This window comes from Rhinolophus hipposideros, assembly GCF_964194185.1.
Source record: "Rhinolophus hipposideros genome assembly, chromosome: 4".
Lineage (NCBI taxonomy): Eukaryota > Metazoa > Chordata > Mammalia > Chiroptera > Rhinolophidae > Rhinolophus > Rhinolophus hipposideros.
The window spans coordinates 57,246,377-57,255,860 of NC_138050.1; the positions used below are offsets into that span (position 1 = coordinate 57,246,377).

Sequence of the window (9,484 nt, forward strand, 5' to 3'; positions counted from 1 at the left end):
AATGAATTATGAATATTGTTGAAGAAAAAGTAACCTTGTCTTTTTTCAATTTAATGAATCAGATGATAGTCTCAATGGGAAACAAAAACGATAAGAATACATAGTAATAAAAAAACCAGCAAATAAATAATATAATAACAATAAAAAAAAACAGACACCCAGTGAAATATCTTTTCTTTCTTTTTCCCTTTTAAAAATGGATTCTCTCAGATTATGTAACGGAATAAATTGTATAACAAAAACTTTTCTTTCTCATATTTTTAATTGAGAGCTAAACCAAATTAGGAAGAATACCTATAGAATTGGCAAGATCCTTAGATGCTTGCTAGTCATTTGTGCTCAACTCTTTATATTAATATTTAGAAATGTGATGCGAAATATACTGTTTGTTATTTAATAACTAAATAACTTAAAAGTTTCTGGTTTTTGCAAGTTTCATAGAGTATCTTTTTACCTTGATGGAATCTGCTATATAATTCTCCATACATTCTTAAGAACCAATTCACATATTGTGCTTTTATTCAAAAAGCCTTTATATTGAAATTAAGACTTTAGATCAATTTTGTCAGAATTATGTGTTAAAGATCAACTCATTTAATAGCTTGACATGAATAAAGATTATAATTATAATCCAATGTAACCGATTTATGTGTGTGACTTCTTATTAATTTATAATAGTCTTATTCTTTGGATTTCATGTAACATGTTCAGTATAATTTTGAAATATAAGAGGAGTCTGTGGAAAGATGACAGAGAAAATGATATTCTTTTCTCAATCACATCTATACATATTGGACTTCTGAAAAAGCAGTAAGACTGTCCTGGACAGTGAATAGTGCATTCATTCAAAGGAGTACACAAGAATTACCCACTACAGATAGAGTCAAGATGGCAGAGTAAGTAAGTACTGTGCTTACCTACACTCATGACAATATCAAAATTACAAGTAAACTAGAGAACAACCATCACTGAAAATCATCTGAAGTCTAGCTGAATTGAAGCCCTACAACTAAGGACATACAGAAAAAGCCACCTTGAGACTCAATCCCAACAGGCCTTCTCCAAGGCCCATTGTATTGAAGCTGTCTAAAATCAATGACAAAGAAAGAATCCTCAAGGTAGCCAGGGAAAAGAAGACGGTAACCTACAAAGGAAAGCCCATTAGATTATCATCAGATTTTCAGCAGAAACTCTACAAGCCAGGAGGGAGTGGAACCAAATATTCAAACTATTGAAAGAGAGAAATTATGAGCCAAGAATAATATATCCAAAACAGATATCCTTTAGATATAAAGAAGGACTAAAGACCTTTCCAGACATACAGAAGCTGAGAGAATTTTCTAATATATGAGCTACACTGTAAGAAATACTGAAGGAGGCTATTTGACCAGCATCAATAGGGAGAATTTGTGACAACAAAAACATAAAAGGGGGGAGAGTAAAGGCCTGAACCGGAATATGGGAATGGAGAAAGTAAGCGTGCTGAAGAAAATGGAATACTCTAAATATCAAACTTTCTTTTACATAAACTTAATGGTAACCACTCAAAAAAATCCAGAATTGAAATATATTCTGTAATAAAAGAAGAAACAGAGGGAAACATCATAGAATACCACCTCACAGAAATAACAGACAATAAAAAAAAGGCAAAGAAACCATGAATACACAATCTTACCAGAAAACTAAAGATAGAATGACAGGAAATCCTCACATATCAATAATCACCCTAAATGTAAATGGACTGAACTCACCAATAAAAAGGCACAGAGTAGCAGATTGGATCAAAAAACTAAACCCAACCATATGCCGTCTCCAAGAGACACATCTCAGCTACAAGGACAAGCATAGACTCAAAGTGAAAAGGTGGAAATTGACACTCCAAGCAAATGGTACCCAGAGAAGATCAGGTGTAGCCATAATGATATCAGATGAAACAGACTTCAGGGTGTAAAAGATAACAAGAGACAAAGATGGACATTTCATAATGGTGAAGGGGACTATAACAACAAGAAAACATAACAGTCATTAATAGTTATACACCCAATCAGGGAGCACCAAAATCTACAAAGCAACTACTAACAGAACTAAAGGGAGAAATTGACCAAAACACAATTATACTAGGGGACTTAAATACATCATTGACAGCTATGAATAGATCATCTAAACAGAAAATAAATAATGAAATAGCAGCCCTAAAGGACACATTAGATGAAATGGACATAATTGACATATATAGAGCAATTTATCTGAAAACATCAGACTATACATTCTTTTCTAGTGTACATGGAACATTCTCAAGGATAGACCATATATTGGGACATAAAATCAGCCTCAGCAAATTTAAGAAGATTGAAATCATACCAAGCATATTCTCTGATCACAAGGCTTTGAAATTGGATATCAACTGCAAAAAGAAAGCAGGAAAAAACACAAATACATGGAGATTAAACGACATACTTTTAAAGAATGACTGGGTCAAAGAAGAAATTAGAGGAGAGATCAAAAAAATACATAGAAACAAATGACAATGAAAATACATCCTACCAAAATTTTGGGGATGCAGCAAAAGCAACTTTAAGAGTGAAATTTATATCATTACAGGCCTATCTCAAGAAACAAGAAAAAATCCCAAATAAATAACCTCATGTTACACCTTAAAGAACTAGAAAAAGAAGAACAAGTGAAACCCAAGGTCAGCAGAAAAAAGGAAAAAACAAAAATCAGAGCAGAACTAAATGAAATAGAGAATGAAAAGACAGTAGAAAAAAATAATGTAACAAAGAGCCAGACTTTGAAAAGATTAACAAAATTGACAAACCCTTGGCTAGACTCACTAAGATAAAAAGAGAGAAGACACTAATTAACAAAATCAGAAATGAAAAAGAGGACGTTATCATGGACTCCACAGAAAAACAAAGGATCATCCAACAATACTATGAAGGACTATATGCCACCAAATTCAATAACCTAGAAGAAATGGACAAGTTCTTAGAAACACATAGCTTTCCAAGGCTGAACCATGAAGAACTCGAAAATCTAAACAGACTGATTCTAAAATTGAATCAGTCATCCAAAACCTACCGAAAAGCAAAAGTCCAGGACCAGATTGCTTCACTTGTGAATTCTACCAAACCTTTAAAGAGGATCTAACACCAATCTTGCTCAAACTCTTCCAAAAAATTGAAGAAGAGACAGTACTTCCTAACTCATTTTGAGGCCAATATTACCCTGATACCAAAACCTGGTAAGGGCAACACAAAAAAAGAAAACTACAGACCAATATCTCTAATGAATACAGATGCAAAAATCCTAAACAAAATTCTAGCAAATCGAATACAGCAATGCATTAAAAAGATTATTCATCACGACCAAGTGGGGTCCATCCCTGGGGCACAAGGATGGTTCAACATCCGCAAAGGATGATTGTACATCCAGAAATCCATCAATGTGATACATCACATAAACAAAATAAAAAACAAAACTCATATGATTATATCAATTGATGCAGAAAATGCATTTGATAAGATACAACATCCATTTATGATTAAAACACTTAATAAAATAGGTACAGAAGGAAAATACCTTAACATAACAAAGGCCACATATGACAAGCCCTCAGCTAATCTCATAATTAATGGTGAAAAACTGAAGCTCTTTGCTCTATGTTCAGGAACACGACAGGGCTGTCCCCTATCACCTCTGCTTTTCAACATAGTGTTGGAAGTCCTTGCCAGAGCAATTAGGCAAGAGAAAGAAATAAAAGACATCCAAATAGGGAATGAAGAAGTTAAATTGTCACTCTTTGCAGATGACATGATGCTATATATAGAAAACCCTAAAGACTCCACCAAAAATCTATTAGAAACAATCAATGAATACGGTAAAGTCACTGGCTACAAAATCAATGTACAAAATTCCATTGTATTCCTATATACTAATAATGAAACTCAGAAAAAAATAAAAAAGTGTGTGTGTGTGTGTGTGTGTGTGTGTGTGTGTGTGTGTGTAGAGTAATGGTGATAACTACATATCTATTAATAATTACTTTCAATGTAAATGGATTAAATGCCCTAATCAAAAGATAGGGTGGCTGAATAGATAAGAAAACAAGACCCTTACATATGCTGCCTATAAGAGATTCACTTCATATCAAAAGACACACCCAGACTGAAAGTAAGGGGTGGAAAATACATTTCATGAAAATGGAAACAAACAAATAACAAAAAGCTGGGGTAGCAATACTTATACCAGACAAAATAGACTTTAAAACAAAAGCTAGCTTTCAGCTTCGGCTCAGAGGAAGCCAAGGTGCAACTTTCTTCAGTTGTCCCGAAGTTGGGTTGATCCAACCCCAGCCGCCTCCACCATGCCACCAAACTTCAACTCCAACAAGATCAAAGTTGTATACCTGAGGTGTATTGGTGGGGAAGTTGATGCCGCATCTGCCCTAGTCCCCAAGATCGGCTCCCTCAGTCCATCTCCAAAAAAGTTTGGTGATGATGTCACTAAAGCAATGGTAATTGTAAGGGTCTCAGGATCACAGTGAAACTCACCATGCAGAACAGACAGGCCTAGGTTGAGGTGGCACATTCTGCCTCTGCCCTGATCATCAAAGCCTTCAAAGAAACACCAAGAGGCAGAAAGAAGCAAATAAATAAATAAATAAATAAGCACAGTGGCAATATTACTTTTGATGAGATTGTCAACATTGCCCAACAGATGTGGCACCGATCTTTAGCTACGAACTCTCTGGAACCATTAAAGAGATCTTGGGGACTGCACAGCCTTTGGGCTGCAATGTTGATGGTTGCTACCCTCATGGCATCATAAAGGACATCAACAGTGGTGCAGTAGAATGCCCCACGAGATAAAAACTGCAAAGGAAAATATTTCAATTAAAGATCATTTGGCATAAAAAATAAAAACAAAAACAAAAAACAAGGGCTATAACAAGAAGCAAAAGGACCCAGTAATCCCACTTCTGGTTATTTATCCAAAGAAACACAAAAGTCTACTTCGAGGAGAAGTGTGCATCCAAATGTTCATTGCAGCATTGTTTACAATGGCCAAGATGTGGAGGCAGCCTGGGTATCCATCAGTGGATGATGGATAAAGAGTAAGAAGTGTATATATAAAATGAGATATTGCTCAACCAGAGAGGGGAATGAGTTCTTGCTATCTGCAGCGGTATGGATGGAACTGATGGTATTGTGCTGACTGAAGTCGGTCAGAGAAAGACAGGTGCAATGAGATTTCGCTTATATGTGGAATCTAAAGAACAAAATAAACAAGCAAAACAGAAAAAAAAATACCAACACAGTCCAGTTTAGTTTCTTCTCTGAAAAACCACGTCTCTTTCAAGATGTGAAAACTAAAATACAAGGAAAAAAACAAAAACAAAACAAAACAAAAAACTCTTAAAAATGCTTACATTAAAGCAATAGCATTGTATTAACTTACATTAATGTGAAAATAACAGAGTCAAGTAATAGAAAATAAGAATAAATAATCAGAACAACAATAAAACTTTAACTTTGTAAAGCTACTACAATTCACTCAAAGCTTCTCTCAGAACTTCCTAGATCCAGAATAAACAGAAAATCACAAGTTTTATGGTTCCCATTTTTTAATAATTAGTCAGGAGAGACAACTTTGTGACTTATTTGAATTTTCCCACATCTTTTATATAAAAATATTGAATGTCATGGCGAAGGTTCTCTTGAAAAGCAGTTTTACTCACACATACACACATACACCCACACCCCCCCCAAACACACACACCAAAAAAAATAATAATAATAATAAAAACAGTGGTGTTCCACCTATGGCTACAATTTATAGCCATCTTTTATAAAAGCTGCTAGCAGACATTGTTTTGCTTCATGAAATCGTGAAGGTACTTTATCTGCCAAACTGTCAACACCAAAAAGAGTGATTGGCATCCTTAAGAACCTATGAAGTGTAGCCTTTATGCTGTAACCACTGATGAGAACACAGGCTCTGAATCAGGTCATTTGTGTTCAACCCCCAGTCTGCGGCCCCTAGCTGTGTGACCAACAGCAAGATACTAACCAACATCTCTGAGGAATAAATTGCTTAGAGCATAGTAAATGTATCAAGATAAGTTAGTCATTGTTAATTTTATTTATTATTATCAATATGTCCTTTTAAAACCAGAGTTAGTCTATGTTTTCAAATATATTCTAGTAAAGAAATATTTTTGCCCAGGTAGACAGTGCTGTGTTTTGTTTCCCTCCCACATTTGATAATCATAACATGTTTGGAAGAATCATATTTTATTGCTTCAAAGTCACAGTGAAAAAGATTTTTTATGCAAGGAGCAACTTTCATAATACTTGTCACATTTTATGTTACTCTTCCATGGAATGTAAAAAATAAGTAAAATGTAAAGAAGCTGTATTCAAATATACAGTGGTGCACTTTTTAAGTATAAAATAGAATATCCATGGTGGTAGGCAGTGGTAAGGATTAAAGAACTCTTTATAGGATGGGTTATTGTGTCATGAGCTAAGAGGCCAAATGACAGCCATAATGAAGTCTGGGAATATGAGAATATGTCACTCTGTCACTTCTATTTGCCCAGAGGCATCATTGGGTTAGGCTCATTACTTAGATCATGGAAATCCTGGGACCAGAACAAAATTCCTCTGCTTTTCCTCACTCATATCACTAAAATCAGCTTACAATCCATTTTCCCAAGACATACACAATGACCTTAGGCAAAATGCTTGACTTTTTTGGACATCAGTTAACTCCTCCGCACTTTAGATTGAAAAACCTGCTCTCTCTGCTTTGTGCTGTGTTGATTTATTGAGAACCACACAGTTAAAGCTGAATGATGTGATAGAACAACAGGATGCAGTGGGGGGATATTTCTGCTCACCCACTTGGATTGGTTACAAGTTGGGAGATTATTCATTTAACCCTTCTGAAAATGAGCTTTATTCTCTGAAAGTGGCATGGTAGTATCAGTATCCATTCCACAATTATGCTGTTATATTCACTGATTCTTTCAACATATATTTATTGAATGCCCATTATGCACCAGATACTGATTTATATGCTTAATGATATATTCTCAATTGAAATTAAGGAAGACAGTATCCTTATCATCCCCACTGTTGCCATGATGGCAGCAGCTAATACTTTTTTCTGCAATGGTGATGTACTTTTCACAGTGCTGCTGTCATGTGGATCATCTCGCTTCATCTTCACAACATTTTTATCTATATCACAGCGCTAATAACACCATTTTACAGATGGAGAACTGAAGGCTCAGAGAGCTAAAGGAACTTGCACATTTTAACACAGAACCAGTTTGCCTTGATTATTATAAAGATTGACTTGATTATTATTAAATATTATTCCTTACATCCACAGTTTACTCTAAAGGTTTTGGGGGCTCCTAGAGGTCAATGAATGTAGACAAGGATAACCAGGCATAGAATGTGGACCTCACTCCTTCTTTATGTAATTATGTGAACAGATGGGAGAGGCTAATGACTTTTAGTCTCAGTTGCGTTAAACAAGATTAAAGAGGCTGGCAAAGACTAAAGATCTGTGCTGAAGACTTTATATCTCATTACCCATATCCCAAGTCGTTCAGTCTCTTAGTTTTGTCATTATCCTTCTAGTCTGTACTGTGGATTTTGTGTGTGTGGGTGTGTATACTTCAGTCTGGTTTTTCTAATAAAATAACAGAGACCTAATGCCTGCTCCAAAAGTTTTGGTTTTCTCCCTATAAGACCCTAGAATAGACTGAAGCATTTGGGTCTGCAGTGTCATAGCTGTTTCAAGACCTGCTACTTAATTAACTATTGATGGACCATCTGGGCTGTTCAGAGTTTTGCATGGTGTTTTCTCCAGCTCACCTTGGAATTTTATATTCAGACACATTTGTCTACTTACAAATACGGTTCTTGGATAAACAGCAAGATCTATGCATGAGACATAGAATTGTAGAAAAAACATAGCCAGATTTGATTAGTTTCCAGTTTAGAATATGTATAGGTTAGTGTAACTTGAAATTATTCTGTTTTTCATATAATCTTTCCACACAAATTTTTTAGCACAATACTTCATTCAGTTCCCCTCACCTCATATTGCTTTGTGATTCAGCCTTATTGCTTTAATTCTATTCAACTTCAAGTTCTGGCAGTTGAACAAAATAAGATATGGGGACATGTTGCAAATACGTTAACTACATTTCCAATATTACAAAAAAAGATGTTTATGGAAAACATATTGTTTCATATATATTTTCCTTAAATTGGTTGAACGATGTATTCCATTTACACACCAAGGGTTCTTTGTAACATAAGTCATATCCAAAGACTGCCTGCTGTTACCATCACTGTGTAGAGGATATACGTAATGCGTTTCCTTATGAATGAGTCTTTAGTCTGTTAATGTAGTGAGCTGGTAATCGAGATTAAACTGTCTCAAACAGGCACACATATAACAAATTAAAAACAAATCTATATCTATATATGTGTGTATATATCTATATATGTATATATCTCCATATGTGTGTGTGTGTCTCTCTCTATATCAAATATATATAAAAATAAATCTATATCTATATCTATATCTCTCTGTATAGATAGATAGACAGATAGATAGATAGATAGATAGATAGATAGATAGATAGATAGATAGATAGACAGACAGATAGATAGAAAGACACACACACACGATGTGGTCCAAATTACTTACAATATACTGTGGTCATGTCTATTCGTGTGAGTGGGCATAAGATATTATAAACAAGAAATAATCTTTATTTTTCCCATGCAAAGCTTCTTGGGAATACGGCCATACAACATTCAGTTTCTTAATTTCTTGGAGCTAATAAGTTCAGAAAGTTCTCTCTAATAAAAATAGACATTTTTTTTTTCTTTTTGGAGAAAGAACACATACATGCAATTTGTACAATGTAAACAGCTTAATTTAGAATTACTGAAACATATTTGAATAGGCATTAAAAGAAAGATTTTAAAGAAAAGCAATGACACAAGAACATGATTATAAAAACATATAAAACGGATATTCAAAGTTCTATAGTATTTTTGTCACTTTTTAAACAGTGAATTTTTATTCCTTGTCTTACTTTCTCTAGTATTATACTTATAACTCTGAAAATAATTGGGAATGTAACCATTGCTATTGCAACCACCCAAATGGCAATATACATGAATTTACTTAACCAAAATGCATCACTCTGAACAAGTTCTAGGTCTACTGAACAAAAAGACAATTGAAACAAGTGCTACAAGATGGCAAAGATGATGATCATGCTGATGATGGTAATGGTGATGATGATAAAACCAACAACAGAAATAATAAGGCATCATCCCAAAAGAAGTTTACTTCTCAGGAAATTGCTATGTGACCCTGAGAAAATCTATTATCTGAACAGGTTTTCTTTTTTTTAAGATGAAAGAAAATTTTTTTTTCTATGTCT

The 9,484-nt window shown here is 34.4% G+C and overlaps 1 pseudogene across 1 annotated transcript; it reads left to right on the forward strand.

The window, feature by feature from the left end:
• The first annotated feature begins 4,366 nt into the window (after positions 1-4,366).
• On the forward strand, positions 4,367-4,871 carry LOC308496894 (large ribosomal subunit protein uL11-like; annotated as a pseudogene). The gene has a single exon. The product of its transcript is annotated as a large ribosomal subunit protein uL11-like (transcript).
• Positions 4,872-9,484: the final 4,613 nt, after the last annotated feature.